Here is a 9,228-nt window from a genome sequence, read left to right as displayed (position 1 = left end):
TACAATACCCACAGAAGATCAACTTACCAATTTGATATTTTGCAGTTAATTTTAAGATGTTAAACTGTATGGTATGGGGAAGTAAAAAACCAACATAACTTTGGTAGCTTGTCCTTACTCCTAATGCAGGGATGCCCATAGATACAGGTGGTACATAGTCAGCTTTAACAGAGGAAAGGCATCAGATCAGTCAGGGGAAGGAAGCACACCATTTCAGAACTCCCTTGTTGAAATTTGTATCCAAAATGGGGGTTGTACTAGATAGCAAAATCAAAACTGTCTCTTCTGAAATTAGTCTTCCACTTTGTTTCTAGGAGCGAGGTGGAATTGTCAGCCGAAGGCAGCCTTGAATGACCTCCACCTCCTTCAACTGCACTTCCTTAGTCTGTAGAAGTGTTTCTGAATAACAGGAAACCTATAATACTGTTTGAAGATTTTTAAAAGAGAGGAGAAACAAAATTTTTCCACTGAAAAATCATTGCTAGTAGTAATGATTGAATCATTAAACAGTACAATCACTGAACCATGGAACAGAAGTGATAGAAGTAGCATGCATTATATACTTCCATTCTTTAACTCATACTGGCCTCATTATTTTGGATATGTACTGACAGGCCTGTTCTTGGACTTGAATTCCAAATAAGAATGAAGCAAAAATTTAATGTGCTGAGGGAGTCTTGACTGTCTTGTCAAGATGTTGATCCTGTGAATTAGAAATTAATTTCATATCTCAAAAGTTTTTTTGAGAAATAATATATTGGTTAATATATCTAGAACTACTGTTTCATTGATGTCCAACTGGGAAGGGTGTAGGGATCTCATTTTTTATAGCAAGGAGGTACTGTAGAGTGGAAACAAACTGTTTGAGAACAACATATTGATGTTTAACTCATTTCTTGCAGACTTGTTGCTGCTGCTGTTGTAATTTGAATGTCCAATTCTAGTTTGTTGCTTAGTTTTGGAAGGAAGAAGGGCATGAATTTCTAGCTACCTAAGCTGTAGCCTAGCAATTGCTACTGCAATGATGGGTTACAGACACGAGAAAGCTCAGTACAGCCTCATAACCAAGGCTTAGCTGGTTTGCTTTGTCTGAGCTTCCCTTGACCCACCTGGAGCTTTCTTTTTACTTCATTTATCTGCACAGGCAGATGAAGAAAGAGCAAGATGTTACAAAGTGTTTTATAAAAGTAGTCCCAAGTTTATTATAGATGAAGGAGGAAGAAACTGTGGATGTCATACTTCAACTTGGGATGCTGACAACTTGCTGTATGTCCCTGGCACAGATGGCTGCCATCAGCCTCAAGATCCAATGGGTCAGCTGAAGGATAAGCATAACACCAGAAAAAGCAGTGAGGTTAGTACAAAGTGTGTATAGAACAATTTTAATTGTTTAGTCACTGAGACCTTCTGGGTACATTTGATAGAAAGATTAATGTAATGGAAATACCTCTTTTCTGTCTTCTGTCTCTTTGAAAGATGCCCCTCTCTCTTTCCCCAGGCCTTTAAAGCCTTAAATGTACAGCTTGGAAAAATTGGTCTGACAATTTTAGTTGCAGGGATAGCTGGTTTTGTTCAGCCCCAGGTATTTTAAATCCAAGCTGTTTTGCAGAAATCTATGTTACTATGTTACGTTAAATTACTACATTAAAGTGTTAGAGCACTCTGCTCAGTAGTAGGATTACTATAGATCATCTGCTGAGCTGCATTCTTGTGGCTGGGACACCAGTCGTAGACACAGCAGGGATAGATACTTGGCAAATAAAACACTTTAGGACATTTTTGGTTTTCTCTGCTGCTGGGAATTGAACAGTAATGCACACCAGTGTTGCGTGAGACGAATCTCGCCGTGGGCGCGAGCTCGGTTCGCGAACAGAGTCAATGGAGCTAGTGTTGGTTCGGGTTAGTATCAGTGAACTAACTTCGATCCGCCATGGCTCTGGAACCTGCTCCGGAACCACACCCTGCTGACCCCGGGCATGCGCACCTGGGCCAGCCCCAGCTGGGCACAGGTGGGGCGAGCACCGTCCAGGCCCATCACCCGGCAAGTCCTGGCACCTGCTGCCTACACACCAGCTCAGTTTTTGATCAGTGCTATCTGGGAGCAGGGTGTGCTTATTAATCTGAAATAATTTGTTGTGTAATGCACCCTCTCCAGAGATACTCAAAAAAACCAGCCAGCCAGAAAACAAGCCTTGAAATGTGAATCGTTCAGGCATTGGGTCCTTGGCACCAACACTTTCTCTACATATGTTCTTCTGCTGGTCCACACTACTTGCTAATATATATCTAATTTTACTTTTAAGTATGTACAGTAGTAAAGGGTTGTGGGGTTTTTTGGTAGATACTACTTAGTTCATATTTCTGATACAGGCACACAAAGACAGAAAGACTTAAAAAACAGTGCTCTTTCTGGCTATCAGTATGTTCAGTTCTGATGCCATTGAAATTACCAACAAACACCCAGTTGCTAGGAATTCAATTATGAGCTAAGCTGCAGCAGTTGGCAGGTTGCTGAGTTAGTGCACTCATACCAGAAATGGTAATTGATCCAATGTTTTATTGCACAAAATCATTGCAGTGTATCTGACAAATAGTATTTAAAAACAAACCTACCCAAGTCTCCCTTCTTCCCCCATGTCCAAAAATAAGCCAAAGGCAAAACAAACAAACTTCAAAAAACTCCCCCAAACCCATGCTAAATTTGTGAAGCAGTGTTGTGCAATGAAATATGCAGTTGTGAGTGAAGAAGTAGATTCCAGCTTCTACAGCCCTTTACTGAATGCACTTCACATTAGTCTCTGTGTTAAAAACAAAACAAAAAACCCCAAAGCAAATAAAACCAACCAATAAAAAAAACCCCAAACCTTCATTCCAGAACTTGATCTTTTGTAGGTACAGATATTGTTTTGCAACTCTGCTGGGTAGTCACCCTGATTTTTATACAATAAATTTGAAATTAAAGTGATCTAAGATGAATTGGACTGAACGAAAAATGCCATCAATCCTTGTTTTCCCTGTGGAGTAACTTCATCTGTGACTTGGTTTATGTTTCTTCAACTAGGAAACCTAATCCACTACCTATGTTTGAAGTGCTGGTTTCTTTCTGAAGAAATGTGTCTGGTGTGGGAGTACTGTAGTGGCATGTTCGTATAGTATTTAACTTTCTCTCACTTTTTTACTGAATTGTTAGGATTTAGAATTTACTAAATTGTTCAGAGGTTAGAACTTAAATGTTAGTTTGCTTTCATTCAATGGGATATAGTTGGGAAGTCTGTAAAAGCCTCCAAAGAAGAGATCATTTCTCATAGTTATTCTTTCTTTTCTTTTCTACTTTCTTTTCTTTTCACTCTCTAAGGTAAGACAATGTCAACAGCAGAAAAGTTTTGAGTCCAGGACAGAATTTTCAGAGGTGGATGTCACTTCAATACTGAGGCAGCAGAGCAGCTCTGAAGCAGTCCCAGGTTGGGCTCCTGGAGTCAGCAGCAGTTGGGAGCTGGAGGAAGAGCACATGGATTCAGGAGGGTCTGGATTGGGCCCACAGACAGATGAATGGACAGAATCCTCCCAGAATTCTGGCTATGAATGGAAAAAAAAGAAGGAAGAGGCTTGACACTCATGATCCCTCGGATCTATACTTAGTATGACACGTATGAGATGGAATACTCTGGTCAATTCTGGTCGCCTGTCTTGTCAGCTCCTCCCTAAAGAAAGGTTGCAGGTGTGACCCCTTTACTCCTTTTCTCTTTCCAGGGCATAAGATGTTTGTCAGAACTGAGCAGTGGCCTTTACAGTTACAGTTACAGTTACAGCTGTAACTATAAACATTGAGCATTATCAGACTTAGAAGCAGAGACTGACTGAGAAATTTGCTGTTAATTTCATCCAGCGCAGCTGCTTAGAAGAGGTTTAGCTAAAAGTAGAATTATAAGAAAGAAGATTGGTTCTATCCTGCCTTAAACCAGGACAGTGGCTCCCACTAGCCCTCTGTGCCACACCTGGGAGGGCTCTAGGGCTGACTGGTTAGATGCAAGGCTTCAGTAAAACAGTATTTTCTAGTAGGCTAGTACTTCTCTATGTATAAGTTATATGATGTCTATTTTCAGACTCAGCCTGCAGAACAGCTGTAGAATCCTGTCACTTCTGTAACATTTTCAGTTAACCTCCTCTGGGATAACTTTTCTCCATGGGCTGCTTTTCAGGGATAACTTAAGATATGGGAGGAGTGAAGAGTGAGAGGATTACTCAAAAGACTGAGTTTTATAAATACAAGTATGGATGCAGTGAGCTATTGTACTGTAGAAATGACTAACTATGGTAATAAGGGGAAATTAAAATTGTAATCACATACTTTACAATATTCTTCTTGAATTTGTAAATAAACAACATTGATACTTTTCCTGGCTTTTAACTTAGAGCAAGAGTTTGAGCAAGAGTCAGCAGTGACAAAGGGTCGAAATTTTCCCGGAGGTGAACAGGGAAAGGACAAACAAGTTTTTTTAAAGGAAAGTTTTGTCAGGTGCTGTGAGGAGAAAGGGAAGCTCATCCGACCACAGGTTGCTCTGAGAGATGATAGAACCTTTGGGATTCTGAAGCTGACTTTAGACAATGGTATGTGTGATAAAATGTTTAAGTTAGTCTCACTTTGAGTAGGGAGGTGGAACAGAGGGTCTCATGAGAGCCATCTGAACCTTGATATTGCTGTCATTTTTCTGGAGTTCTGTCATCTTACCAGGGACTTTGTGTCTAGGTGCTAAAAGGCATGAATAGTGTAGTGAAATGAGGCAACCAGGTGGCACTAATTGCCAGGTAGTGGGCATGAGCTTGTGTCAAGCCCACCTGTGCCTGATTAGGGCGGGCCCCTACTGCGCATGAGCAGGATTAGGGGGCCAATAAAGCTCACACCTGAGGAAGCCAGAGGGGAGGCCACTTTTGGAGCAGTAGCACCGATTCAGGCTGCTCAGCCCTGAGAGCATCAGACTCAGAGCACTATTTGTGAGTTTCTCCTGGAACACCTGGTTGGACCTTGGAGCGCCGTGCCCTAAAAGAGGTTTGTCTTGCTACAAATGGCCTAGCTTGAATTACTGGTATTCAAGAAACCTCTATCTTTTCATTTGTGCTATTGTGCTCTTTCATTATCCTGCAGATTTCTATACCCAAAATATCCATGCTGTGCTAGAAGATGCACTTGCTGTGGAAGGTAATGATTGCTTCCATTTCACTAAGTGTAAGCAGATTTGAAGAATTGTTCCTTTATTTTTTGTTTGGGAACTAATGGTAATGAAGGTCTCAGTTGCTGTCATTTTCCCTTAGGGGGTAAAACATTTTGTGTTGTACAGTATGTTTTGAGAATGATGTAAGGAATGACAGTACCCAAAGAAATTTTTCAAAACCCCAACAAAACAAGACATACGCAAAACCCCTGAGTTTTATTTTAAATTATTTTAGAGAATGTTTTTTTTGCCTATTTGGAGACCTTTTGAATCATGCTGGGTACTCATGGCAGGATGCATGTTAGTGCCACACAGATGGAAACTAGAAATAAGGAGGTTTTTGTAGGTTATATTTGGCTACTTCTATCTTCTATTTTCCCTGTCTTTGCAAGTAAAAGGTATTGTCAGTTATTCTTGTATATTGAATGAAGTGATGCACATAGGCTGACTTAAAGGTTTGCTGAATCTGCTCAGAATAGTTGAAAATAGAATTTGCTATGGTGACAGCTGAAAATATGTAAAAAAAACACTGCTAAGGATGACAAGGTAATTAAAAATATTACTGTAGGCATAGAACTAGGCTTTTACACAACAGCTTACCTTTCAGGGCAAATATATGATTTTTGAAAGCAAGAGTAATGTTTTTTCCGTTAGCTCATTTGAAAGGTAGTCATCATTTGCTGTCAGTGTAGTCTGTGGAAGTTATTGTTGATTTTCCTGTGAATCTGATTGTCTTAATTTTTAGGTAGTAATTTGTAATTCCTCAGACTAAATTGTTATGGAGATCTGTCTTTTTAGAAGCAGTGATCCAGGGAACACTTTTTTAAAGAGAAGAAAAGTTATTACTGATATTTATTTAATAATTTTACTCAATTTTGCTATGATAATTAGATATTTTTAAACCTGTTTACTGAAGATTGCATGCATTTCATGTCTGAAAAAAAATCCATTTTCTTCAATGTAGAACCAAAGAAAGCAGTACTTTTGTGGGTTTCTGGTTGAATCCTTTAGTTGAATGTTTGATGAAAAGCTGACTTTCTACAGTATTCAATTTACAAGTGAAAAGTATACCTACCCTTACAAAGACACATTTAACCTTTCTATTGGGTCTTCACACTCTTGATTCAACCATTCCCAGGCTGTCCTATATAACAGTATGCCCTCTGATAGGCAAGAAATCTTTTTATGATCCTTTTTCTCAAAAATCATAGTCAGCATTTAGTTTCTTAGTTACACTCTTCACCCTCATGCATTTATTTCACAGATAACTTTACATCTTTTTATTATACACTTCAATCCTCAGTCTCCACAGCTTTATGTTTCCACATGGTGATGTACTTGACCTTTGGTACCTTGGTTAACACATCCTGTCAAGGTAGAGAGCACATGGATATGTTGATTTTGTTTGGTTGGTTGGTTTTTGTTTTTTCCTAGTTCTTGGCAGTCCACAACACTGATCTTTTCCTCAGTTCTATACCAAAAAGAGGTGGAGTGCCACTTGCTTTTGATGAGTGGCTGCTTGGTTTTTCCCTTGCAGTATATGCAGCACATGCCTGTTATGTTCTCTCGCTATTTATCATATACCTGATTTTTACTTTCAGTACAATTCTGACCCTGAAATTTCTTGGGCATTAAAGATTTCTATCACTCCAGCATAAGATGATGAAGTTGTGATATCAAGAGTTTGAGATGAAAACAATTACTGTACTGTAGAGGAAAATACAGCCTTGGGTAAGTTATGTCATGATGCTCTTTTTGTCTGTAAGCGGAGAATGCAATATACTGACAGAAGAAAGAGTTGGTGACCTTACCAGGAAGAGGATTATCAAATCCCCCAAAACTGAGACGTGTCTCTGTGTGACAGCTTGAGACATTCGGATCACTGTCACCCTCTATCTCTTTAGCAAATCAATAATTTCTTCCATTGGAGAAAAAAAGGCAAAAACCAGCAAAGCACAATGGCATTTATCAAGTTTCGGCTTCATAGGCAAAGTATTTCCTGTTAAGTTCAGACTCATTTTGGTGAAATACAGAAAAAGAGATGGCTCTATTATAACTAACCATAGAGAAAGTGTCCTTTTAGAGATGATGATTCTAGTTTGTCACAAGTAAGGTCAGTGTGTCCCGTGACCTGTAGTTGGTTCAGATTTTCCTTTTGAAAATCAGTTTCAGGCAGAATCAGTCTGGCTACTGTGGGCATCTGGAAAACATTAAACTTCCAGCGTTGAGAGGAATTCAATTTGTGTTTCAGAGAGTGCTCAAGGTCATACACTAAGCTTCCCTTGTCCAATGCTCATGAATCTAAACCAGTTAGAAACTTTTGAACACCATCTTTATGCATTTGTGTAACATAAGGATACCTTACAAATGAGTGTAAAGTGCTTTTACTTAGTGATTATTTTTTTGTTATTTCTGCACATAATTTGGTTAGTCAACTTTAATTTTGACAAAGTTTGCTTTGGATTTAATTTATAACAGGATACATAAATGAGAACCGTACAATTTAAATGAGAAAATCTATTTGTACCACTTAAAGGAGCTACAGACAAGTAGGAAGACAAAGACACTTTTGCGGAAGTTTAATGTTACATTGCTGAGTACTATAATATACCTGTAACAGACACTGAAAGTAACACCATCCTCGTGGATTCTATGAATAAGCAAAACAAAACCCAAATAATCTTTCTTCGGAGCTTTACGGCTAAATGTCTTTACAATTAAGTGTATTTTTAATATTTTTTATACTCTGGCCTAGTTTGCCTGAGCTAATCATAGTTCTGATCAGGGCATCTCTTGATATTTACTTGTCATCTATTCTGGGGTGTTGAGAAAACTATTGAACAAGAGAGGTTTGTGAGACAAAAGAAAAGGGTAGAAATTGAGCTACTACTGATACCTTTTTGACAGTCACTGTATCTCAGACCTGAGACAAGGAAATTAGCTCATCTTTTTTTAAGTATGAGGGATTTAGATTTATGTCTTCCTGAAAGTTTAATCAGAAACATATACAAATCCCATGACTATTTTCTTCTGGTCCTCCGTGGACATGTGAATCTAATATTGCTTTAAGAGAGATGATTGCCCTAAGAATAACTTAAAATTCTACAAGAATCCATTGCTCACCTTTTTATTGACATTTAGGTACTCGAAATTTTTTTTGATAGCTCAAGTCTGAATGATGTACTTTTTATAGTCCCAATATTGCCACTGCACAGTATTACTTTTAGAGATCTTATGAGCAGGACTTTTGAGTCTTTAATCCAAAAGCTCTTTAAACCTAAGCTTATTTCTTTTTTATCTGTGGATGAAAAAGTGTTTAGCTGTAAAGATAAGCTTAATCATGCCATTTCTGAATGTTCTGCTGTCCAGTGATGATTATATGCTTTAAAAGTGAGTTTTTTCATCATTTGTTATTAAAACCAAGTAAATCTGAAAGTAAACTATTACAAATGCATCTAATAAATCACAGATGGGCTTGAAAATAAGAACTTTTGGAGGAAAAAGATTGAGCAAACTCTTTTCCAGCATGCATCTAAGGATTTGTGAGTGTAATAATTTGGTACTAATTTGGGATTTTTAAACCTGGAAAAGGCAGTTTTGTAAACATACGATGGAGGTTTACTTGAAGAGATAGGGATGTCTTTAAAATTGTTTCCTTACTTTGCAGCCATGACCAGAAAGTATTCTTTATTTCTCTGTCAAAAGTCTAGGTCTGTTAATGCTTTTTCAGTTCTCAATCCTTGGTTCATTAGACCCAAATCCCTACAAAAGTGGCTGAGTTCCTGCAAGTGTTCAGTCACTAATCCAGTTAAATTGTGATGTTCTGCTTCAGTCTTAGAATAGAGAACATAAGTGAGTAACCAAAGGATAATGATGACTAACTCTGAACTAGCTTATAGTGTAATAAAAGAGGAGACATAGAAAATCTTGGAAGCTGTTTGTGTCTTGCTTATATGCTAATTTTCAGAAGTATTCTTTGGAAGCAAATCCATTTTTTATCAAGGAAGAAATTTTTTTT

This window comes from Heliangelus exortis, chromosome 4 (genome assembly GCF_036169615.1).
Source record: "Heliangelus exortis chromosome 4, bHelExo1.hap1, whole genome shotgun sequence".
Classification (NCBI taxonomy): Eukaryota; Metazoa; Chordata; class Aves; order Apodiformes; family Trochilidae; genus Heliangelus; species Heliangelus exortis.
Note: the sequence above shows the minus strand (reverse complement) of the source record.